The sequence below is a fragment of the Equus caballus genome, chromosome 10, assembly GCF_041296265.1.
Source record: "Equus caballus isolate H_3958 breed thoroughbred chromosome 10, TB-T2T, whole genome shotgun sequence".
In the NCBI taxonomy this organism is placed as follows: Eukaryota; Metazoa; Chordata; class Mammalia; order Perissodactyla; family Equidae; genus Equus; species Equus caballus.
The window spans coordinates 63,624,401-63,651,373 of NC_091693.1; the positions used below are offsets into that span (position 1 = coordinate 63,624,401).

General features: G+C 43.5%; 1 long non-coding RNA gene across 1 annotated transcript; it reads right to left on the reverse strand.

The window, feature by feature from the left end:
* Positions 1-4,503: 4,503 nt before the first annotated feature.
* On the reverse strand, positions 4,504-21,716 carry LOC138915807 (uncharacterized). Its single transcript, XR_011422117.1, has 3 exons — positions 20,245-21,716; positions 18,289-18,433; positions 4,504-5,314 (listed from the first exon to the last, which is right to left on the reverse strand). It is a non-coding gene; the product is annotated as an uncharacterized lncRNA (long non-coding RNA).
* Between the last annotated feature and the right edge of the window lie 5,257 nt (positions 21,717-26,973).

Sequence of the window (26,973 nt, forward strand, 5' to 3'; positions counted from 1 at the left end):
TTCTCGTATTAACTGTCTCATTTAACTTCAGTGTTCACTCACTCATTCCCTAGTCTGTCACAGAACACTAAATTCCCTGGCGTTTCGCTGGGTACTAAAGATACAGAGATTAACATACTACTACAAGCCTCACCCTCAAAGAACTCATAGACCAATGGATAAGACAGATACGTCTACCAAAATTTTTGCCTCCATATGCTGAAGTATATATGTATACCTGAGTGGCACCTAATTTAACCTGCTAGTGAGGGGCCAGTCATTTGTCTGGGTTGAAGGCAATAGATTGTTCAAGTAGGATTCCAGAAGGAATTTTTTTTTCACGTTATGAAGGTATTTTCTTTTAATTTATCCAAACGTTTCACATTCGTGAAATCATTTACTTCAGAGCAAACATAAGTGACCCCTGGAGTTGATCTTAAAAAAAACATCAGCCTTAGCCAGGCACATGCGAGTGAGGAAGGATCATCCAAGAAGGGAAGAGGCTGCACAAGGGCACAGAAGCACAAGAGAGCACAGCTGGGGGACTAAAAGTAACCTAAAATGACAGGGCAAAGGTACCTTTGGAGAAGTGGAGGCCACAGCCCTAGAGAAACAGACATGGGCCACAGAATAAAGGTCTCTCTCCTGGTGAGAGTCAAGAGCTACCGGAGAATTGCAAGTGACGAAGGGACATTATCTTATGTGCTTTTTAAAGAAAACCACCTGGCAGTAGAAGAGATGATAAATTTGAAAAAGTGAAAGTTAAGAGACGGAGTGACAAGACAAGTTATTGCAGAAATCCACCCAAAAGTGGTAAGGACCTGAGCAAAGACTGTGGCAATAGGGACAGAAAGAAAAAAGGGAATCTGAAGACAGTTAAAAGAAATTGACTGATGCAGAGTGGATGGAGGGAAAGGTAAGAGGTAACCTAAACTGACTCCCAGAAGACTGCATTAGACGATAGGGGAGATAACTATGCCAAGAATAGAGAAGATGTCCCTGGAGAGAAGCGTGGCACAGCATGAGCAGGAGCCATAGGGAGAGCTGCCATGTGTCCTGACTGCAAATGGTCCATCCCATTGTAATCACTGCAATCTTAATCCACGTGAACTGAGTTCATCTCAGAAAATGTGTTACCAGTAGCTGTGAATCAGCAATTGTTGGGACCGGCCTGGTGGCGCAGCAGTTAAGTGCACACGTTCTGCTTTGGCGGCCTGAGGTTCACCAGTTCACATCCTGGGTGAGGACATGGCACCGCTTGGCAAAAGCCATGCTGTGGTAGGCATCCCACATATAAAGTGGAGGAAGATGGGCACGGATGTTAGCTCAAGGCCAGTCTTCTTCAGCAAAAAGAGGAGGATTAGTGGCAGATGTTAGCTCAGGGCTAATCTTCCTCAAAAAAAAAAAAAAAGAAAAAGAAAAAAAAACAATTGTCAATGGATTCCTATTCCTATTCCTAACCCCTTTTGTAATGGAACACCTCAGAGGTAGATACAAGTACACTGATTTATTTTATAATACATGGATAAAACGCACTGTAATAAAAGTATAATGGACCTGCAACTAAGACGTACAACTGTGTACAGGAGGGGTTTGGGGAGATAAAGCAGAAAAAAAAAAAAGATTGGCAACAGTTGTTAGCCTGGGTGCCAATCTTTAAGAAAAAAAAAAAGGATAATGGAAGAATAAATTGAACATCTTTCTACACCTAGATACATAAACAAGCCCCAAATTAAAGAGACATAATTGAAAGTGATTTTCTTTTTTTGGTTTGGTTGGTCTACATGAAACTGTGTAAATGCAACAGTGAATTTACTTTATTTACATTTGTTTATTCATGTATGTTGTATAGGAAATATATAAATACATAGGTTTTTTTTAAAGATTGGCACCTGAGCTAACATCCGTTGCCAATCTTCTCTTTTTTTCTTCTTCTTCTTCTTCTCCCCAAAGCCCCCTCCCACCCCAGTACATAGTTGTATATTCTAGTTGTAGGTCCTTCTAGTTGTGGCATGTGGAACACTGCCTCAGTGTGGCCTGATGAGCAGTGCCATGTCTGCCACAGGATCTGAACTGGCGAAGCCCTGGGCCACTGAAGCAGAGCACACAAACTTAACCACTCAGCCATGGGGCCGGCCCCAAACATACATATTTTTAAGGTACCTTCTGATGGCATCCTTAAAGACACAGATATTGTCTAGGAATAAAGGTACTTACAGCCTTCAATGACATTCTCTGTGAAAGGGAAATGGCCTTCTACACATAGAGGGGAAACTAACACCCCAAAAGGCAAAGGCAGGTGCCTCAGAGAGCAAAGTCCTGTTTCCTCCTGCTCCCCTTAGCCCTGGCTGAGAGACGGCAATGGCTGCCCCAATCTCTCTCTCCAATATTTCTGAGTTATATAACAAATATGTGAGGTTGACTTTTCTTTCACTGCCTACCTTAGAAAAATCATATTGGATGTGTAGGAGTTAGGCAGTAAGAGATGCCAACTGCTCATTCAAAAGAAAAAAAATTTATGGAGAACCTATTGTGGGCAAAATGCCTACTTCAGGCAGATTTCAACAGTATTACTACTACACCCAAAGTGAAAAGAGTGAACCAGAGCAGCAACAGAAGCTGCAGGCCATGTTTCACAGTTGAATGACTATTTGAGCTAGATCTTAAAACTGAGTAAGGTCAACAACAGTCAGACGCAGGAAGAGGAAAGAAGATTCCAAGTTAAAGGAACAGCATGAGCAAAGAAGTGGAGTCCAGAAAGAACATGGTAAACGCATGGCATAACTCATCTGCCTGCTCTTTGGTGACTTCTCCCGGGCCTCTGACACCACCCAGGAGACTCCATAGCACCCACCACATGTCTTATAGTTATTTCCTCACAGACGTCTCTCCCCAGCTAGAATGCTAACTCCTAGATTCTAGGGCTGTGCTTCTGCATCTTCGCCTTCACACACATGATGCCACACCTGGTGCATAACTGGTATTCAACAACATCTTGTTGAATGAACGTGTATGCCTGTATGCATCTATGAAGCAATCCCAGTTAGCTGGAACCAGGTGAATGGGAGTGATGAAATGGGAGATGAAATAAGAGATAGAGCTTGGAGCCACATCATGAAAAACTCAAACCCCATAATTAAAGAGTTTAGACTTTGTAGACGATGTGGACTGTTTTCATCATGAGAGATTGGTGGCAGACAACCAGATAAGAACCTATCATAATAGGCAGGAAGCCATGAAGAGGCGGGACTATGAGAGACAGCGTGAGGCACAGAGGACTTGGCGGCTAGTTAGAATTCAGTGCTTACCACGTGCCAGGAAGTATTCTGTAAAGCTATTTCACTAAATCTTCACGACTAAAGTAGCTACAATTATTCTCAACCTAGAGATGATGAGTCTGAGGTTAATGAGGACCCCCACAGGTCCTTAAGTCTAAGATTCCTTCCCAACCACACCTGAACCATTATTTTGAGCAAACAAGTGTGAGGGACCCCAGAAGGAAGAGAATTCCAGCACTGATCAAGAAGAAACACACTCTTCCAATTGGACTTGGGGCAGCCCTGCCCAGGCCAGACTCTCTCAAAGGATTCTGTCCACGGGCACAGACATAAAATTGTATCTTTGCAATAATCTAGCATTATGATGAAAAGTTTTAGACACCAACTTTAAAATGTGCAGGGGTGCATAGCTTTATTTTGTTTTATTCTTTTTAGGTGGTAGGAGAGCAGAAATATTTGAAGACCTTTGCCGTGGACTCGATTTCTACATAAAATTTTCCACGCACAGTATATTTGGAGGGGTGACTGTTTGTCCCTTGAAGGCATGAACTCACTCGCAGTCATTTTTGTATTTGATTTAACACAACACATCACACGTAGTTGAACTTCTAGAGCATGTTTTAAACCAATCTAAACTTAATCAGTTTGGGAATGATCGAAGGCCTGGCTGGCAAGGGGTCAACATCGAGTGAGGCTCCGAATCCTAAGTTTTGTCTTATGGGTCATGACTTTTGGAAATATTTACGACAGGAAGTTGTTTTTTTGGCAGGCAAAGAAAGAAAAGGAGAAAGAGAGAGAGGAAGAGTAGAAGAGAGAAAGAGAGAGAGACCACAGACTTCATTGCAGTGTACTGTGATATTTTCCCAGAAGCAGCCTCTTAAAGCAGGTTGAGGTCAAGAGGCAAAATCCTAACTGGGCACAAGGTAAAGTTTATTGTCCTGGTCAAAAAACCAAGGAAAGCATGGGAAAAACGGGAAGATCCCTATTGCCTGGAATGAAAGTGTGCAGCAGCAAAATGCAGAACAAAGAAGGGATGCCTACAGCCTTTTTGAAAGAAAACAAACCCCCAGGCAATAAAAACTCGCCACTCTCTTTATTATAACAGTTTAGAGATTGAAGAAATAGAGATTGAATTAAAAGAAACACCAACTTGGAGACCAGGAGATCATGAAGCAGTTTTATAAAGCAGTATTATTATTGTAAAGAAAATAATTAAAACACACCTTCATCTCTAAAAAGATATGAATTTACTCAGTTTTAGTGTTCATGAACTTATTGAAGACATTAAATAACATCGTAATAAATCTGTGTCCCCAGGCACAGATATATCATATCAAGTGTTCATCATTCTAAATTTGCTGTCTTTTAGTTGTTTTCTTCATTTGCCCAAATAGCAGAAGCCTCTGAAAATATTCTTTTGAAAGAACCAAAATCAATTTCCTGATTCTTTCATTCTTTGCACAAATATTTTTCCTAACCATGTATTAAACACAAACACTCAATCCTGGCGTGCCATGAGGAATGTGATAATAAATGGGACAGTTCAGAATGCAGGGAGTTTTAATCTTCTAAGAGACATGACATGTACACAAAAAACTACAATTCAAGTAGTGAGTGCCACAGGAGAGGCGAACAAGCCCCTAGGAGTTCAGAAAAAGGAGCGCTCACTTCTGGCCCGGGCAATCAGGGAAAACACACAGGAGGAAATGCGCAGATTCTTGAACCTAAAAATGCCCCTTCGTTTGGCTTTTAGGAAGAGATTTTACCTAATGCCAAATTCTTTGCTTTCTACTCCGTGTGCTTGCTGGTTGACTGAGGGAAGAAATCCTGACCTGTCTCCTTCAAGATTAGGATGTTCCTAAGATAAAAACAACAGCACCCAAAAAATATCCACCCACAGAACTCCTAGACAGGTTTTCAAAGTAGCAACAATCAGTAGAAGTGACGTGGGTGGTAGATGCAGTGGCGTCTTGTGGGACGATTCACCCTGTCCTATTCTGTACTGTTTTTCCCTCGTTCATACAAGGAAACTGTTTTCATTCAGCCCAAGAGCAGACCTGAAAGAAAAACAAACAAATGATATAACAAGCAAACAAACAGCCCGATACTATTGGCTCTAATGATCTAATCTATTACTAATAGAGTAATGATGACACCATGTTTGGCTTTAACTTCTGGCTCCTTCTGTCAGCCGGAAGCCCTCCTGGCAGGAGGAAAGGGAGGAAGGGGGAATATTCCATCCCTGGCCCCTATCTCCAAGTATCCACCTGCCTCTTCCCTTGTATTCTTCACCTCTCAGCAAAGACCCGGGTATAACAGTGTTCTCATAATGACAGCACTACACGTGGGGATGACCAAGGGGGCTTTTCAATTACAAAGGTATCTAAACTTTATGTCATGTATATTTTACCATATTAAAAAAAGTAATGTATTTATATGTTCTTCCTTTTGAAAAAGAGAAAAAAAGAGAGAGAATCTTAAAAATAGTTCTAAATGTCCTACTATTTCTAAGCCCACTCACTTTCCCCAGACACAGACGTTCCTTTGAGTTTGGGATGTAGCCTTTCTTCCAGTTTTTTCAATAAACAATATAGGGTGTTGTTTTCTTTGCTTTTTGAATTTATGCAAATAGTCTCACATTGTACGTGTCATTCTGCAACTTGCTATTTTTCCTCTTAACATTGTATTTCTAAGATCTAGCCGCGTTTGTTCTGTATATAGGAGCTGGTTCGTTCTTTTCAAGGCTTTGTATAATTATGGTCCACTCTATGGGTCCATTTCTTACGGATGGGCAGTTAGGATGCTTCCTATTGTTCACTATTATAGTGCTGCAAAGATCATCTTCCTCTGTCTCTGTGCAACTGTGCAACACTGTACGGCATTTGTACTGTGTCAAGTTAGCTAAGCTGGAACTACATTTCCCAGAATTCCCTGCCTGTGTTTTCCCTGTTAGCATGTGCCACGAGAGTTATTTTGCCCAGGGTTTGGGAGGCAGATGTGAACAGCAGCTGGACCTGCAGCTCCTCCAGCTCCTCCAGATCCTCTCTTTCAGCCTCTCTGCCTCCTGGGCCAGGTACACATTGAGCTCCATAACAAAGGGCACCAGCTTCTCCTGCAGGTTACTCCCATGGTCAAAGCTGAAAGCTCAGAAGTGGTGAGAGACCTATGTGGGCTTCAGAACATCCTCTTTGGTTCCAGCTTGTCCTTGCTCATCCCCACTCCATGTCCATCGTTCCTTCCCAAATGCCTAGCCTGCTGACTTCAGGCTCCAGCGCTAGACACAGAAGCAACAACCACACATAAACTGTTAAAATCAACTTCCTATAATAAAGCCCTTCTTCTATATCATATCTAGCAGTTCAGCTTCTCTGGATCCAATCCTGCCTGGTACACTGCAGGGACATCTTCAGAGTCAGAGAAACCTTAAGCTATCTCTACTCCAGTCACCTCACTTCTTGCTTCCCTTGGAAGTACAGATGGAAAGTAGCTGCCTTATGCTTGGGAAAGAAAAGTTGTTCATACTAGAATAAGATTGTCTCCCACCTCCTCTGTTAACCTTCTTTCCCCTCTTTTGAGGGCACTATCTACTCCTTTCTCAGAAATTAACTGATCAATGGAGCATAAAATTCCTTCTTGGAAAACTAAACATACTCTTACCATACAATCTGGCAATTGTGCTCCGCGGTATTTACCCAAAGGTGTTGAACACTTATGTCCACAAAAGCCTGCACATGGATCTTTATAGCAGCTTTATTCATAGTTGCCAAAATTTGGAAGCAAACAAGATGTCGTTTAGTAGGTGAATGGATAAATAAACTGTGCTACATCCAGACAATGGAATATTATTCAGAGCTAAAAAGAAAAGAGGTATCAAACCATGAAAAGACATAAAAGGCATTCAAGAGGAAGCTTAAATGCATATTCCTAAGTGAAAGAAGCCAATCTGAAAAGGCTACATACTGTATGAATCCAACTATGTGACATTCTGGAAAAGGCAAAACTGTGGAGACAGTAAAAAGAGCAGTAGTTGCCAGGGGTTGGGGGGGGGGGGCGGGGGAAGGAAAGTCAATAGGATTTTTAGGGCAGTGAAACCACTCTGCATGGTATTTTAATGGTGGATACATGTCACTATACATTTGTCCAAATCCACAGAATGTACAACAGCAAGAGTGAACTCTAATGCAAACTGTGGATTTGGGGAGATACTGATGTGTCAATGTAGGTTTACCAGTTATAACAAATGTACCACTCTGGTGGGGAATGTTGATAATGGGGGAAGCTATGCATGTGTGGGGACAGGGGGTATATGGGAAATCTCCGAACCTTCCCCTCAATTTTGCTGTGAACCTAAATCCGCTCTAAAAAATTCTGTCTTAATAAAAAAAATTTTTAGGGGCCAGCCCCTTGGCTGAGTGGTTAAGTTTGTGTGCTCTGCTTCAGCAGCCCAGGGTTTCACTGGTTCGGATCCTGGGCGTAGACCTAGCACCACTCATCAAGCCATGCTGAGGCAGCATCCCACATGCCACAACTAGAAGGACCCACAGCTAAAATATACAACTATGTACTGGGGGGCTCCAAGGAGAAGAAGGAAAGATAAAAAGTAAAAAAAAAAAAAAAAAAATTTTAATTAAAAAAAAATTTTTAATTCCTTCTTGCCAAAAGCCCATAAAGAAGGTATCTGCCTCATTTTGGGGTTAAAAGAAATTCAATTTCTTGATTTTAAATATGAAACATATGTCATTTGAAAACAATGAGTAAGTCAACATAGCATCTTACCAGGGACTTCCCCTTTATTGGGATTTCATCAATATTGAAACAGACAAAGCTTGAGAAGAAGGAAAATGTTTTTAATTAGTTTTTAAAGCCGAAGAGTTTAGCTGAGAAAGGCAATAAGCCGTGAGCAAAAATCCAAGGCATTTGCTTATCCCAAGGAGAAATGGGACGTAACCAACTCCATTACGCTCTTCAGAGGTATTGCACGGCAGGGCTAAACTGAACGTCCCCTCTCAAGAGGATGCCAGCAGCCCGGGCTCATCAACAGCAACAGACAGCAGTGAAGAGAGAATGTGATAATAGAAGCTCAGTCTCATAAAAGAATTCTCCGCCTCCTCAAGACTACAAGGAGCTGAAAGCTGGGTACTTGAAGAGAACTGAAGCACAACAATAAGAAAGACTGAAATACACCAACTCTCTCAACTTTTTTCAGTTAGATTACTTCCTCCTGCCAAGGCTAACAGTCTTCCCTCAACTTTAGGATTGACGGGGGTTGGGGGCAGTACAATTCATCCTTTATCGCTTTTCCTCTTGAGAGAGAGAGAAAAACAAACCTCAGAATAAGTTGAGTACTTTTCTCTCATGTAACCATTACCAAATTGGGATTATAAAACAGACATGAAATCACACACCAAAAAAAAAAAGAGTACAAGGTAGGTAGGACAAGATATTTCTGTCAAACTAACTAGTAGAACAGATAGGAGTCAGAGTTACTATTGTACCTGAGACTCCACCTGTTACGTGCATTCCTAAAGAAGTTCTACACATGGCATAGAAAGAATGTATCCTTTTTTTTTTTTCTTGAAGAAGATTAGCCCTGAGCTAACATCTGCCGCCAATCCTCCCCTTTTTGCTGAGGAAGACTGGCCCTGAGCTAACATCCGTGCCTATCCCCTCCACTTTATATGTGGGACGTCTGCCACAGCATGGTTGCCAAGCGGTGCCATATCCACACCTGGGATCTGAACCAGTGAACCCTGGGCCGCTGAAGCAGAATGTGCACGCTTAACCAGGCCAGCCCCAGAATATATCTTTCTATGCAAGTCTACTTTTAGAGTGAAGGGTGAGTGCACGTACAGTAGTGCCTAAATTCATCTCCTGTTAAATATTCAAATCCAAGTACGAAAGAGGCTCCAGACAACCACAAGTAACTCTTTGTTTCCATCAGGATGCCTGCATCAGTGAGTAACTGAAGACCCAAGTGAAGATGGCCTAAGTGCTCAGGGACTTTATTTTCTGACATAAGAAAAGTCCAGAGGAAGATCAGTTCCAGGGTTGATTAATTCAGTGGCTCAGCAACATGGTCATAGACCCAGGGTCTTTCCATCCGTCCACATCATCATTGGGGTGTCAGCTAAGTCTTCTCACAATCACAAGACAGTTACAGCATCACATCCTCAACACCAATGTCCAGAGGTATGTGTCTCTTTTTAAGAGCTAAGATGCCTCTTTCAGAAATGCTTTTGTATCTCGTTGTCGAGAACTAGATCATAGGCCCACCCCCGAGTCATTCACTAGTAAGAAGAATGAGACCTCTGTGATCAGCTTAGATCAGTCGGGGTTGAGTTGAGTCCCACAGATGGACACAGGAGCAAAGTCAAGACTCTGGGTGAGCCACTGAGAGCTTGTGCTCTGCTGCTGAAAAGCCAATGCCTGCTTCTGCCTCTACAGAAGAATAAAGTACTTGATCTCAGGTTCAAAATGGTCAGTTTCCAAAATGTTTTTCTAGTTTAATATTTTGCCTCTTTAGAATCCTAGTGAATAAAATGTTAGCGGGAACTAACCCTACCTGAAACGTATTTATGCTGGTATTCAGAGCTTGTTCCAAACGAACAATGTGAAACCTTTTTCCTGGTAATAGTCCCCCTAAATATCAGCAAAGAGCCAAAGATCACCTAACTTCCTTGTTGAGAAAATACTCTCTGTTACGTGAACAAGTTCCAAAATATTGGGTGTTTATAAGACAGCCACCTTTTGTCTACCCTGCAGTCTTCTCTCTGTTGCAAAACATAAACCCCCACCACCCCAGTATTTCTATGTGGTTCTGGTACAGCTGCTAACCACAGTGCCCACTGCAGAGGTGGACATGGGGCTCAGGCCTCAGCAATTAGGGCACGCCCGTCCCCTGACCAGAATATGAGACCATCAACTAGACCCTTAACCTTAACCCAGGCAGGTATCCAAAAAAAGTCCTTCTCCGAGATTCATTAGATGAAAACCAAAAGAATAAATGTCCACCTTTCTTTTTTTGGATCCTGCCATGTTTGAATCCTGGGGACCACAGGAGAATAATGTGGCCAACAACACACAAAAAGAAACAGAGACTAGTAGCCATGAGAGAGAGTCAGACAAAGAGAGAGAGAAAAGAAAAGAAAGAGGTAAATCCAGCTAGCCTGAAGCCGTGAACTTCCCAGTGTGACAGACTCCATAAATGGTCCCAATTTTCACCCCTCCCTGTATCCACAACTTTTGCCATGAGTCTTTGCAGTTTTCCCACTTCCAAGGGGAAAGTACATTTCCCCACCCCCTGACTTTGGGCTTGGCCACAAGACTTACTTTGGCCAATGGGGTGTCAGCAGATATGACCCAGTAAGGGCTCTAAGGTGCCTTTGCCATCACCCAGAGAAGAACCTGCCCTGGCTCCCCCGCTGTCCAAGGAAGCTGAGAGACATGGAGAGACCTACAGCTCTGTACCGCAGCCTCCTGGGCCGAAATCTGCTGATGCAGCTGAGATCAGATGAGATCAACAGAGCTGGTTCAGCCACCCACAGATGTGTGAGTTAAATACATGCTTGCAGTCACATGTCACTGAGATTTGTGTGGTTGTTTATTACGCAGAAATGGCTGACCAATACACCAGTTGTATACGCCAGTAGATCACTCACTCCTCCCTTTTTTTCACTTACTATTTTGTTTGTTTGTTTGCTTTTAATCACCAAAATGAAGGCTTCCAAAGGTCAGGGCTTTTGCCTGTTTTGTTTTCTGTTACATGTTCAATACCAATAAAATGACCTGGAACATTGTAGACACTCAATAAATGTTTGGTGAATGAAGCAAGTTTGAGCTGAATTTCTCAAACATAAGCCCTGACTAATGCAAGCCACAGATCAAATGGGTTTTTTTCCTTTGATTTTACAACATATATTTATGTCACAGAAATCACATCAATAAAATTTAGCCTACCAATAATATTGTAATAACTTTGTAGGTGACAGACGGTTACTAGACTTGCCGTGGGATAATTTCATAATGTATATAAATGTCAAATCATCATCTTGTCCACCTGAAACTAATATAATATTGTATATCAACTATGCTTCAATTTAAAAAAAAACACAGAATTTGGCCTAGTGGGTTTCTCCTATGTTTGGAGGATTTTCTGTGTTAACAGACCATTAATGTATCAAGGGCCAACACAAAAGTACAGATTAGTACTTAATGAATTTGGTCCTCAATTGCTTCTTGACAGAGAAAATGCAAGTCATAAAGCCCTAAACTCACCCAGCCAAGGCCACACTAAGGCGCTGGATCCCACGTTACTCCTCTACTGATTATTGAGACCAGAGTGGCTTTACATCACATGACCACCATTGGATTTTGTTTTTGACTTTTTATTTCACACAGAAAAGTTGCAAGAATAGTACAAAGAACACCTGTATGCCTTTTACCCAGATTCATCAATCATTAGCATTTCGCTCATTTGCTTTATCCTCTGCTCGTTGTCTACATTTTTCCCCCTGAATCGTATCAGAGTAATTGCCGACACAATGCCCCTTTATCAATAAATACTTTAGTGTATATTTCCCAGGGTTTAAGACTTTCTTTAACTTATGTAACCACAGCACATTTACCAAAATCAACAAATGTAACATTTAATACTGATATCCAACCCACCCTTCATATTCAAATTTTCAAACCATCCTAATAATGTCATTTATAGCCCTTTTTTTTCCTGTTCTGAGATCCAATTCAGGATCACACAACTCCTAGTAACTATCATGTCTTTTTAGTCTCCCCTAATCGGAACACTTCCTAGGCCGTTCATTGTTTTCATGATTTTGACATTTTTTTTTAATTTATAATTGAACCTAAGTTTATTTAATAAGATTTATTCTTTGTTGAGCACCGCACTCAATAATGTATTTAAGTTCTCTGAATCTCTCTCTCTCTCTCCCATTATATGATTGAGTATACAGTAGCAAGAAATTTTACTTATCCAAAATTTTTTTAATTACAGTAAAATTCATGTAACGTGAAATTTATCATCATAACTATTTTAAGTGTACAGTTCAGCAGTGTTAAGTACATTCACAGTGTTGTACAACCATCACTACCTCCATCTCCAGAACTCCTTTCATCCGGCAAAGCTGAAGCTCTATGCTTATTTAACATTAACTCCCCATTCCTCCCTCTTCCCAGCTCCTGCAGCAACCATCCTACTTCTGTCTCCATGAATTTGACTACTCTGGGTACCTCATATAAGTGGAATCATTCAGGGTTTGTCTTTTCGTGACTGGCTTATTTCACTTAACATAATGTCTTCAAGGTTCAAACATGTTGTAGTGTATATCAGAATTTCCTTCCTTTTTAAGGCTGAATAATATTCCATGATATGTAAACACAGTGGGCGTCTCTATCCTCGGGTTCTGCATCCACAGATTCAACCCACTGATAGAGAGGGCAGACTAAGGGACTTGAGCATCAGTGGGTTTTGGTATCCACAGGGGCCCTGGAACCAGTCCCCCGTGGATACCAAGGGAGGACTGTACCACCTTTTGTTTATCCATTCATTCTTCCACGGACACTTGGGTTGCTTCCACATTTTGGCTATTGTGACTAATCCTGCTAAGAACATGGGGTACAAATATCTCTTGGAGACCCTGCTTTCAATTCTTTTGGGTGAATACCCACAAGCGGAATTGCTGGATCATATGGTAATTCTATTTTTAGTTTTCTGAGGAGGTGCCACACTGTTTTCCATAGAGGCTGCACCATTTTACATTCCCATCAACAGTGCACAAGGGTTCCAATTTCTGTACCTCCTCACCAACACTTGTAATTTTCAGCACTGAAATCAGGATAACCAGACATTATGCTTCAAGAAATGATCCCATAGCATGTACACTATACTTGTACAAAGTATTCCTGCCTAAATAAATTGAACCTAAATCTAATCAAGCCTCTAGATCTAATCACCAATCTGCAGGAAATACAGGCTATAGAAGAACAAGGTAAACACCACCAGAAGGGAAGGCAATCCACCAAATCCACAGAACGTGGCACATTCTACAAGGAGAAATGATCTAGTTTCACCAACAAAAACATTAAACAGAAAAGGAAGAGAGACAGTTATAGAATAAAAGAGGCTTATGAGCCATAACAACGATATGCAACATGTCGACTTTATTTGGATGCCAATTCAAACAAACCAAGAGTAAAAAAGATAACTTTGGAATTGTTAGAGAAATGTGAATAAGGAGTGGGTCTTAGGTGATATTAAGGTTTACTGTTAATTTCCTTAGGTATGCTAATAGTATGGTTGTGATTTTTTTAAGTCTTTATCACTTAGAGTTGCATACTGACATATTTACTGGTGAAACAATGTGGATGCTGGGATTTACTTTAAAATACTCCAGAAAAAAAAATGCAGAAATAGATAAAATGAGAATGGCGTAAAGCTAGGCAATATGTAGGTTCCTTATACTATCCGTTCGATTTTTGTGTATGTTTGAAAACTTTCATAATAACAAGTAAAACAAAGCTTAACAAAACAAAGAACAGCAAGAACAACCCTTTGACATGGACAAGCATTGGAGCATCAGAGGGTGGGCATTTGCATAAGAGTCCAGATCTCCTGCTAACCAGCCAGTCTAGGGCTCTGGGCCTCAGCTTCCTTAGTCATAAAGTGAAGAGTTGGATTTGGATTTCTCAAGTCTCTTCCAACTCTAACATATCATGACTCTGTTACTCTGAAATCCCCATCGCTAGTTCCTTCTCAAGAATCCTTTCCCAACAAATTAACTGTAAGCAGGGCAGGAGTTTCCTCTAACTCTCCCAAGACTACTTTTTCTGAATATGACTTGCATATCTCACTTTCTATTCTCTCATGCATAGAAAGCACCACAACTAATTCCTGTATATCTAAATCACTCAACACTCGTGCACTCCATACATACATCTGCTTCTGTTATATGTGTGTATGTGTCAGCGGTGTATGTCTGAGACCATAAACTAGGACACTGTCAGCCCAGCATATGGGTGTTCCCTTTAATCATGCTGATGACTTAGCACATTGTCAGCATGCAGCAAATGTATAATACTATAATGCCATAGCATAAATAGTGAATTTTCTAAGCAATCTGTTGCAGCTGGCCTAACTGTCCACAGACAGAATACAAAAATCTGTATTTCCTGGCTTAATTTGCTTCTTTTCCTCCTGTCCAACATTACGAGTTGGCATTTGGTGGATCACATTTCCAAGGATGGATAAAGGATCATTCTTCATGTTTCATGTAAAATAGGCCTAATCCAGAAGGTTTCTCTTTCCCTTACTAAATTAGGGTGCATGGCCCACTTTCTTGTGTGAGGAATATACACTTCGCCAATTGTGTCTTTTAGATAATTTCTAAAAACCAGGTAGTGAGCATACGAAAGCTTGTGTGGATTCTTTTCTTGTCTTTTTTGGGGGGGAGGGGGAAAGGGATGGGGTGGTTGTGCTTTTGAGTATTTGGCCAGTTTCAAAGGAGTCATCATGTTTTGCCTATCTGTAAATTTGCTTATATGTAAATTTTCTCTAATACATCCTCTCAACTCAAGGATGACCTGGTCTAAGGATGCTAAACACTGTAGATAGTTGAATTTCATACCTGCTGAGGCAGTGTTGGCAAAACCTTTTCTTCTTGAACAAATCTGACGTAAATTTCCAAAAGAGGTTTCAAAAAAGTAGCCCCTTGCTGTGGCAAGTGACCTCACAGAGCTATGCTGCTCTGGCAGTAACATTGCTTTGTGAATTACACAGAAACTCTTCAGCTTGCATTCTATACCCAGAGTAACAATAATACCTACATTTCAGGGAGCTGTTATGAAGATTTAACAAATAAATAATACACATAAAGCATTTAACAGGGGCCTGGCCCGGGGACGCAGCGGTTAAGTTTGCACGTTGCACTTCGGCAGCCCGGGGTTTGCTAGTTCGGATCCCGGGTGTGGACATGGCACCTCTTGTCAAGCCATGCTGTGGCAAGCATCCCACGTACAAAGTAGAGGAAGAGGGGCACGGATGTTAGCTCAGGGCCAGTCTTCCTCAGCAAAAAGAGGAGGATTGGCGGCAGATGTTAGCTCAGGGCTAATCTTCCCCAAAAAAACATTTAACAGTGTCTGGAAGAAGTAGGTACACAAGACATTCTTTGCAAATACTCCCTTCACTCCTTGCAGCCCCTAGGAAGAGTACATTTTCAAAAATCATTTGTTGAACCAATACACAGAATGACATCATGAAAAAGATAAGTTATTCAATATCTGTGAACAAATAGAGGTTCTCCCTTAACAGGGTAATATAACTTGTCGAGGATTTTTACACAGCTATAGAGTGCCTCAACATAGAATTTTAAAATCAAATAACTCAATTTTGAAAATTTACCAGGAAGAGTTAATAAAGGGAAGGCCCATTTATTCAGATGAATCAAAGATGAAGCTGAGATGTCATCACATTTTATTTGTACAGGTCATTCACCCTGGAATCAAAGCCCTCACCACACACCTCATTAACCCTTGCAACACCCCCAGGAGGCAGGTAGATATCCAGGGTGATCCCCGTGTTACTGATGGAGAGCCTGAGGCCCAGGACAGTGAAGGGACTTGTCAGAGGCCACATCAAGTGAGTGAGTAATGGAGTAAGAAAATGAATTAAATTCTAGTCTTTATTCTCAGCACACTATGATGTTTTACCCCGAGGTTGCCAAACATCTCAATTACTTTTTACTCTAAAATCCATTTTAAAATAAACCCTCCCCCCCCCTTTTTTTTAATCAGCCAAAGGGACAAGAATCAATAACGAAGAGAGAAAAAAACAAATCGACTGGGTTTTTTGTTTCGTTTTAATGGTTCCTTTATATCAGTTAACAGCATGTCTAGGGAATAAAACTGGAGTTAATAACGGTTCCAAAACAAACTTTTGCGTAGGGTAAATCACTACATTTTAGCGTAATTAATGTGAACTCTAATTTGCAACCGAAAACACGGAGGCTTGGTTTTGAGTTTCCAAATAAAGGGTGAGCGTCTGTCTTTATTGATTTTCCAAGATTCTACTTGGGGATGGTGGGTAGATGAACTCCTTTTAATTGACTCATTAGAACAGGGATTACCAGAATTTTCAAGCATTTTAATCTCCAAATTTTCCCAGAAGCCTGCAGGATGAGTTGTTATGCTTTTACCATCCCTTGACTCAATAAAACACATATCAACAAAACGCTCAAAAGCTCCTAGGAATTCGGTGACCTTCGCGGTGAATTTGCGTTTACTACCCCTTGCATCCCCCTACATTAGAAACTGTCGCGCGCGAAGGCGTGGTGGGTGGACGGCTCCCGGACGCGCGCAAGCAGCCCCCCGCAGGGACCCCGAATCCGGGGTCGCGGGGCGGAGGGCGAGGAGAGTGGACCCTACATCGCTCCATTTCCGCAAGGATTGAGAAAACACGGGCTCACCAAGTGAACCACTCCATGTCCAAATTGTTTTTCTGGTGTTTTAAGCCTTCCAACGATGAGAACGAGGAGCCAGAGGGCAGCGACTTGTCGCGCCGCGCGAGCGGTCCCCGCGCCCCCAGCCGCCCCGCCGTCTCCGGGCGCCCGTGTCCGCCGGCCGCCGGGACCCCGCCCAGCCTGCCCGGCTCGCTCGCTGCTCCGCCTGCGGAAACCCGTGCGCCCGAGCTCGCACCGCACGCCAGCGGCCAAGCGCAGTCGGGTTCTCGGTTCCCAGAGTCATAGTTCCCAGTTTCTAGTTTCCCTATTGACGCGATTCTCCCTCGGGGTCTTCCACGGGGATGGGGGGGAGGGGGTAGGGGGTGGCGGACCCCGGGCTGGGGAAACCCCTGCTCGTCCCGGCTCGGTCTGTCGGGCTTTTGGTGGCTCACCTACGTCCCACTGGCCGCTGCTTATTCCTACCCGGAAAATTAGAGTTGTTGGGCACCAGCAGGGACTTTGGAGGGAGGGCGTTTGAGAAGAGGTTTCTCTGCTTAACCACCTGGGCAGGCTGATGGTCCCATGCCAGGCCCGCGCTGGCTTCGGAGCAGCTCCTCTATGGCCCGCGACACACCTGGCGGCCACGGAAGCGATGAGGGGATGCTTCGAGGGCAGCAGCCTCTGGCCTCCTCTCAACCTTCAGACCTTTCAGGGTCCAGGCCTGCTCCATCTGTTGCTGCGATGGGCCTTCGGGGCCAAAGAGGGTTGGAACTCAGGCCCTGGACCCAAACTGTGTGGACTCTGTCCTCAGCGCTACCATTTATCAGCTGCTGCGGGAGCCTGAGCAAGTTAGGGAACCTCACAGTTTCTCTGTTTGTAAAATGGTAATTATAACAACACCAACCTCAGAGAGCTGTTGCGAGAATGATAGGAGATGATGCATTTAAAATGTTCTGGTACAAGGATTGTTCGATTAATTTCGGGGCTGCGTGGAAGAATTAAATAAGGTCGGTATGAGGACTCCTTCAGTCAACAAGAATTTATTGGCAGCAGCCCTGTTGTGCTAGGCCCTGCCTTAGGAACCAGAAAGAAAGCAGAGAACACAGCAGACAAAAATTGCTGTCCCCTTGGAGCTTACTGAGTGGAGGAGGTGGGGGGAGCTACGCAGCTAACATATCGTGTGTCAGGTAGAATAGGCAGTGGGGGACGTTGCCGTTTTAAACAGGGTGGGCATTGAACAAAGCAAAGTGGAGGGAGGGAGCCCTGGAGAAGCTGGTCCAGCTAGAGGGAAGAGCACTATAGACCTACTGTCCGATTTCCCCTACTAACTCCTATCACCTCCTCCCCATTCCTCAGATGCCCCCTTCCCCCAACCTATCCCAAGCTTGGTGAGCCCTCCTTTGGGAGATCTGCCTAATGAAACAGCCTGGGCAGCTGGAGGGAAGTCCAATTCTAACACCACTTCTGGCCCATGGTGATTAACTCAAGTGCCCCTCCTCCATTCCACCCCACACCCTGCAGCCTCATCCTTTTAGTCTTCAAAAGAATTTCCCTGATGGACTCATAAAAGGGGGATAACTCACATTCTCCTTGGGAATCTAACTTCCCCTTTCCACTTTCCATGGAAGATGACAGGGATGGTAGATGATGCTACTGACACAAACCAAGCAAAATGTGGCTTTCCCCGCTCGGCTGTCAGCAGCAACAGTCACGCACACTTCCAAGGCACTAAACAAAGAAATATCGATAACAAAGAAACAATTTCAGCAGACTCTACATTCTTATTTACTCTGAACCACTACAAATAGAGAAGTGACTTCTAAAAGGTAAGTAAGGTACAAGACATAACGTACATGTACAAGTCAGGCCTGTGTATCCACTATCAACATTATATGTCAGTAAACAATCACTACCAGTTATTATGCTCTTCTCGGGTGCTTAGTGTTTTATGTGTATTGACTTATTTAGTAGCATTGATATTGTATAGATACTACCGTCATTTTACAGATGAGAAAATTGAGGTTTAAAGCAGTTAAATAACTTGCCCAAGGTTACAGAGCTAGTAAATAGTGAAGCCACTCCCTCCCATTTTACTGTGGGTTCATTCATAATAAAACAAATATATAGGGAGTGCCAGGCACTGTTCTAGGCACTGGAGATACAGCAATGAAAAGAAAATCCCTGACCTCATATATATTACTTACATTTTTGTGGAGGGACTAAAGCAATAAGAGAGGGGAAAAAGTAAATTTAGTGCAAGAGAAGTTAAGTACTCTAGAGAAAAATAAAACAGGGAAAGAAGAAAGAGGGGATGGGTTGCAATGTTAAATAGGTGGGCAGGGAAAACTTCACCCAGAAGGTGACATTGAGGAAAGGGTGGAAGCAAGCTATGAGTACATGGGGGAAAGTGCTCCAAGCAGAGGGGAAAGCCAGCGCAAAGACCCTGAGGCAGGACCAACAGTGTAGCTGAGGGGAGTGGGCTTGAGCAAGGAGAAGAGGAGTAAGGGGTCAGAGGTGGAGTGGTCACTCAGGGGTGTAGACTCTGAAGGACTTTGGCTGTGACCTGGAGGGAGGTGGGGCGTCACTGGGGGGTTCTGAGCTCCCTTATGGAACAGGATCACTCTGGCTGTTGTGTTGAGAGTGCACTGTAAGGGGGCAAGGCAGAAACATGGACAGGGACTAAGAGGCTGTCGTAATAACCTAGGTGAGACATGATGACAGTGTGGGCCCAGTAGCAGCAGCAGAGGTTGGAAGGAATGGCCAGATTTTGAATATACACAGAAGATAGAGGCACTGCATCTTCCAATAGGCTGCATTTGGAGTGTGAAAGAAAGAGAAGAGTCAAGGATGGCACCAAGGCTTTTGGCCTGAGCAACTCCTGAAAAAAATGGTTTGCTCTTAACTGAATGGGGAACACTGTGGATGGAGCAGATTTGGGGGCAAAGCTTCAAACAACTTAAATTTGAGTGTCTTTTAGGCATTCAAGTGGAGATAGATATCAAGCAGGCAGTTGAATAAATAAAACTGAAGGCTGGAGTTTAGAGAAGAAGTTCCAGCTGGAAATGTATACACATTTAATGAGAGGATTGTCAGGCTGTAGGTGCTGGTGACTGCAACAGATCACTAAAGGGGTAAGGGCAGATGGAGAGAAAGAAGAGGTGGGCCAACCCCACCTAGGTGTGGTCCAACTTTTCCCATTTCATCAGGACTGAGAGTGAGAGAGAAGAGCACAGTCTTGGCACATGGTTAAGCGTTCCTTCCGCTGTTAAACCTCTGCCTACCCTCCTGGTCAGCACCTGAGGGAGCTGGGAGGAACCAAGACATTGGTGTGCCACGTTTGACATCAGATAGCCACAAGCTCCAGTGTCATGGCCCCGGGCAAGTCATTTAATCTCTCCAGAGGTCTGTAAAATGGGGGTATTAGCACCCCCTTACTGGGTAGTAATCTGGGTTCAGTGAGAAAAAGGAGTCCATAAACCCAACTCTTTTCCGCCTTCCTGCTACTCAGAGCTTACCCCAGCGTTTTCAGTCTCATTTACCTCCACACATTGTCCTGTCTTCACATATGCTTCCTCAGCGCCACGCTGGTACACAGTAGGTGTTCAGAGAAAGAAGGAAGTCCAAGATGAGGAGTAGACTCCCAGGACGGGAGCGAACCCTGTCGACTCAACCTGCCTTGAAGGGAGGAGATCCTGCGCACGCAATCTAGTGCAGAGCCGCGATGGTGTGGCTCTACATGGAGCCGGAAAGGGCGCCCGGTGCCAGGACACCCCCATCCCGCAACACACCCCTCTAAGGAAGCGCCTTCTCCAACCCGCAGCCCCGCGGGGAGGGGCCTCGGCCCGGGGCGCATCCTCTCCCACGCGAGCGGAGCCGGGCGGGCCGCCGTGCTCCTGGACCAGTGGAGAGAGGATGCAGGACGTCGCGCCGCGGCTGTGCGGCTGCTGCCTGGCCGCGGGGCTCGGGTCTGGGGCGAAGAAGGCCGCCAGCGGGATCGGGAAGGTGCGGGGCGCGGGCGCACTCATAAACGCACCGGGGAAAGGCGCCCTGGCTTCTAGGTTGGTTGGTTGGTTGGTTTTAAGCGATTCCTTTTTTTATCTCTACTGCTGTCACTTCCTGAAGGAAAAGCGGACCCAAGCTTCCTGTAAGCAGGTCATCCCAGGAAGAGTGGGTAGGGCGCTCTCTGATCTGGGGAGAGTAGTTCTGGCAAAAGCTGCCTGGGCGCCCGGGACACGGCTCTCCGGGTCTGCACAGGACGAGAAGGCCCGGAGGAGAACCCAAGCGTTGGGATCAAGTTTCCCATGCCCACGGTGAAATCTCGAGAGCGGCTGCTGCGAATCGCACAGGTTATTGTGGAAATTCATTCACCCAAATTTACAAGGCGTCTTTTCAATACCTTCCAGCAAACCGGGCCTAGCAAGATCCCAGTCTGGCAACAATGGAAGAGTTAATCTGGGCGTTACGGGCAGTGGTTCTTAACCTTTGGGGGGTCGCCCATCTCTTCAGAACTGGACACAAGCTAGGGACCCTGGCCCCCAAACACACAACACTTTGGGATGCACGTGTGACATTTCAAGAACACACACAGGCACACACACCCTTCCTCTGTCACACTTAGAGCCCTGGATAAGAACTGGTGCCTGACAAAAGTTTGCACAAGCTTTGTGATCTCTGCAGGAGAAAAACACAAAAACAAAACATCCAGTTAATTTTGCAGGGCTTGTTTGGGTGGTGGTTTTTTTTTCTCAGTAACAAGTGGATAACAGTTAATCAAGTGAGTTCGGTGGATATAAAAGGACACAGACCTCCTGGGAAAGGAAAGATGCAATTAGAATGGAATCATTCCCTTGGGTTGGCCTGGCCTCTCCAAACCACCAACAAAAATGTAATTAGGGCAAAAATGTTTTGGAAGGAAGTTAGCAAACACGGAAGGTTTCCTTATACGTAATGATGACAGTTCTGTGATTTTGTTACTCTGTTAACCAAGAAATTTCTATGTTATAAGTCAAAAATTTTTGGTAGCCTCAGAGAAATAGTACATGTACAGGGGTTTTTTGGGGGGGGGGAGGAGGGGAGGGCAGGAATGCCACACATACTGTTCCAAAGACAGCAGCTCTCACCATCTCACTGGCCTGCTGGTGGAGTTTTTGTGTAACCGTGCAGGATAACATATCTGTCTTTTTTATTTCACCAGCTGGAGAAAATGGAACAATATTTGGGAGAAAAAAAAAACCCAAACATTTCCTGTCTTTTTGTTCTTAGCATAAAAAGTACTTTATGGCTATTTTTTTCAGCATATTTTCTCCTCCTCTGGGGCACGATCTAGAGCCTCAAAGCATATATTTGCCAGGACTCTCAGGATTCTCACAATATTTCTAACTCTACAACCGAGACTTGCCGGACCTGCTCCATGAGGGGGAAACTTGTGTTTTACAAGCTGTGGCCAATAACTGCAATAGCTAAGATTTTTTTGAGAGAAAATTTTCAACTTAAAACACTTAGTATTTATGGGCTATTGCTTTTTCTTTTATTACCCATTTAACCATGTCTTTTCTTTGACGCTCATCCAGAGGGACTCTCATCATCCATGGCTAGATCAGAGAAGCCCAAAGAAAAGGTCTTCATCATCTCTAATCTCCATCTCTCACCTCCCTCCAAAGCAGTTTACAATAAAGAGAACTCACTCCCACATCCTGATCCCTGCTCGTCTTTGATCCTCCCCATCATTTTCTTATTAAAAACAACTGCCTGGTTGCCACCACCACCAGTTTCAAGTTGTCCGAGTAACTATTTTCATCCTTCAATTTTTAATTTTGAAAATCAAGTCATATATTAGAGTTATTACGACAAATACAATATCCCCACTTGAAAAACAGGGGGAAATCTGGAGAGAACAACCTATTAATTTTCCACCAGTTAGAAAGCACGAAAATGCTACTTTCTGAATATGGGGCTCTGTTTTTCCAGCCTGGCTTCTTCCTGTCTCAGTCACACCACCTTTCATGGTTTCCTGGATTATTTCTTCCACCGAATAGTAATTAAAAGAGAGTGAATATTAAATTTCATTCCTACTGACATAATAAAAAAATTTGCATTCTGTAACGAGTTACCAAACTCCAGCCAATGATGCAATATACCACCAAATTCCGGTGGAACAAAACAATTTGAATAAGCCCTCAGATTTCATAGTTTGGGAATTTATTAACTACTAAAACACCCACTGCATTACGTCTTTACAAATGTATGGATCAAATAACTTATCCAATGAAAAGTATAAAACAACAGTTAAAAAGTTTATGCTTTAGGTTTTATACATTGTTTGTAATCAAATTTGGGAAAAGGGCATTGACATTAGCCAAAGTTGAAAAAAATGAATAAAGCAAGATTCTTTAGATTTTTATATAATACTTAGTACCTTATACAAGTCTATAGGGGACTCTTTTATTCCAGGAAGTATGCTCTCATCCTACAGTTTTCTCCAGCCTGGGTGGCTGGGTCAGGAGTAGCTGCTAGCATTCCCTCAGTGGCACTTTGTCATTCCTGCATCAGAGCACTGGCTGCAGATTACTGCCCTTGCTTATACAATCGTGCGTCTCCCCTGCTCTGGTGTAAACTGCACAAAGGAAGGGACTACATCTGTTTTGTCCAGTATTATATTCCAAGTACCTGGCACACAATAGGTATTTATTAAACATTTAATGAATTCATATATAGACAGTAGAAATGATGTATGGGGTTTTTTTAGGCTTAGGGAAGCCAAGTGCAAGAAACAAAACCAGAGATAAATTCCCTGCATTTCCTTCATTTAATCTAGTGAGGAAGCCTCAGGAGGGAAAAGAATGCAGTGTAGCAATTGGCCAGACACCTGAGTTTGAAACCCAGCTCAGATACTTACCAGTTGTGTGACTTCCCATAAGTTACCAAACCTCTTTGAACCTCATTTCCTCTTCTGTAAGATAGGTATAATGAAGCCCACTGTGTAGGGTTGTTTCAAGAATTTATAAACATATAAAACACTCGACATAGGAAGGCAATCTATAAACGAACATTATCATTCATTCATTGAATGCTTGTGCCCCTGCTGTGAGCCCTGTGGACACAAAGATGAATAAACCCAAACCCTTCCTCAAGACCTAAGTGCCATAAGTAATATGGCAAAAGGAATTACGGGAGCAACTCAGCAGGAGAGAGGGTACAATCCAAACAGAAGGGAGCATGTGCTTAGAGACATAGGTCTCAACACCACAGCTTGTGGGAGTGACCACAGGTAGCTGGCTTCCCATTTAACGCAAAGTAAGCCCCCAGCTTACTACAATGGCTGATGAGAATTTGTCCAAAAGCACACTCCCATCTCCTAATACTCCCTCTGTTCTCTCCTCTCTTTGATGTGCTAAGCACACTCCCATCTTAGGGCTTTGCACTGGCTGTTCCCTCTGCCTGGATTTTCTTCCGCTGTTTATCCACGTAGCTCACTCTCTCACCTCCTTTCATGTCTTTGCTCAAACGTCACCTTTTCAATAAAGCCAACCTTGACCAGCCTATCTAAAACTACACTCTCCCCAGATCCTATAAAATATGCTTTTTTATTAAGTTTATTGTTTACTGACACCACCCACCCCCTTCCATATGAGCTCCACGAGGGCAGAGATCTTACTTTTGTTCCCCAAGGTATGTCAAGTGCCTAGGACAGTGGCTAGCACTTGTCAATGAATGAATGAAGTGTGGCTGGAATGTGAAGTCAGGACAGGAAGCGGAGAGAGGTACAGAGGCTTTGAATGCTGTGATGAAGAGCTTAGATTTTTATCTGGTAAGTAAAGGGAAGCCATTAAAGGTGAGTGGCATGTTCAGATCTGCTTTTTAGATAAGTCACTCAGGGAAAGGATCTGCAGGGGATGATAACGGCAGAGCCTTACAGTTAAGAGGCTGCGGCAGCAAGGGAGCTGGAGAGCAAGATGAGGAAGGCCTAACCGAAAGCAGTGGGAATAAGAAAGGAAGCAGGGGACTTGTCAGAGGCATAATTACAAGGTTAAATCAGGCAGAACTTGATAAGTGACTCAAATTGGAGGAAGAAAGAGAAGACTCAAAGATGACTCCTCGGTTTGTAGTATGGATGCCAGGGAGGTTGAACTAAGCGAGGTCTAGAGTGTGCAGAGGAAGAGGGCAGGGGAGGTGATTGTATAATCACCATATATATAGATACGGTTCAGCTCCATGTGCATCCGCATATAGTGGGCCCAGGGTCATTTGTGGAAGAGGACATCTGGTGCTCAGGAGAGAGGTTTAGATCAGAGATATTCTTTCTACCTAGTGATAATCACATTAGTTTTAAAGGGAAAACAACTTTCATTTCAAACATCCAAATTTACTTCCCAAAACAGCAGAAATTAAAACATAACTGTTTCTTAAGATTTTTATATATCTGCAAATATATATGATTTTGTCCCCCACATAGCAAAAAGAATGCGATTTGTTTTGTTATTTAATTGATTCTTGCCCCCAGACTTCACTTTTTTTGTGAGGAGATTTTCAGCTAGCTGCCCAGAGAAAATAATAATCTCTTCCCTCTAAAAAGTTACCATGTTTGGTTGTGAAATAACTAGTGGTATAGAACAAAGAACACAGCCTTTCATTTTGTAAAAGTATAAGGGGGAAGTTAAAGAAATTCAAAGGCAATATTATATATTCAAAACAAATTTGAGGAAATACTTTCAAAATGACATGTAATTAGTTAGTGGAAGTTACTATCACAATACACGATTGAAGCAAATTGCTTTATGAGCTTTCCCTTCTCCCGAATCAAACCTCTATAAAAATATAAAGCCTGGAAGAAGGGACAACACTATATTGTCACTTAAAATTACAAGTAGGAGGAAGTGTACATTTTCACTTCAATACCAGTAATAATAATAACTTATTGAGCATTGACTTTGCATCAGGCCCTGTGCTAGACAATTGCCCGAGCTTTACTTGGTTTCTTCCTACCCTTTGAAAGGTATAGATGATCAAACAACAACAAAACAGGGCCTAGACAGTTGAGCAACCTGCTAAAGGTCACTTTGCTATCACCTGGCGGAGACATCTTTTAAGAGATGGGGAAAAAAATGTTTTTTTCTTTCCAAGATCCAATTACTTGCTGCAATTTGCCTTAACCTATTACATATGGGCACAATGAGGACACTGTGTGAGACAGTCTGACTGGTTCACAGGTTGCTGGTAGCTGGTCAGGCACTTGAAAATTTGTAATATGTATAATAACTTTGGTATATAAATAAAAGACCAAATGAATGGGCTAAGCCCGCGTTAGTGGAGATCTGAGTTGATTTCCACAGTGTTAGTGATACCATAGCTGTTTTCAATATTCTGGAATATTTTCTTTCTAAAGGCAAACATTATTTAAGACTACAGGAGAACGTTTTTAACTCGATAGGCAGTAACTAGCCGGGATCGTAGACAGTAAGTGATAATACCAGGTGCCCAGGCACATACATTGTATTGATTGTTAGCTGGGTCTGGGTATCACGGATTGATCAGCTCACCCCGGAGCTAGCGCTGAGCCCTCTGTCTGCACTGTTGCTGAAGTGATTCAAGTCACACAGGAATTAGAGGTGCGAGGGAAGCCATCGTCAGTTTGTTTTTTAAAGGAGCGCTGTTCACTAGGTTGCATAACAAGCTAGCTTTGGTGGCCCTTTACTTCAACGTAGTTAACTATGCGGAGGACTTTCCTCCTCAAACCCAAATTACCAAGTCAGCGCTCAGAGGTGAAGCACCGACTGCTTTCTTCTTTCGATCGCCATCCTGGCCGCTCTCGTAATTCCCAGAACGCTGGTGGACCCGCAAGCTCAGTTTTACCCTCGTGGTGTTTCCCAGACTCTCTTCTTCCCGGAGAGCGGACCCGGGGTCAGCTTCCCATCACAAATACGTGCAACCCTGATTTCTTTAGAATGCCTCCGTTTTGTACCGGTCACCTCAACACCCTTTTTTAAAAAAAAAAAAAAAACCCACGCTATAGCTCGCGTGTGAACCCCCAGTGCAGAAAGTGAAAGTGGGCGCGAGGCTCGGCGGCGGCGGCGGAGCCCGCGCCGGGGAGGGGGCGGGGCGCGAGGACGCCGCGCGCCTGTCACGTGACGCGCAGCCGCCCAATCCGAGCGGCCCCGCGCCGCGCGCGCCGATCCGGCCTGGAAAGCTCTTCTCTGTCAATGAAAGTTGTCATTTGGGCTGTTACTGCCTAAACCGGGTGTAAAGCGGACCTCGCACCTCCTTCTGCTTCA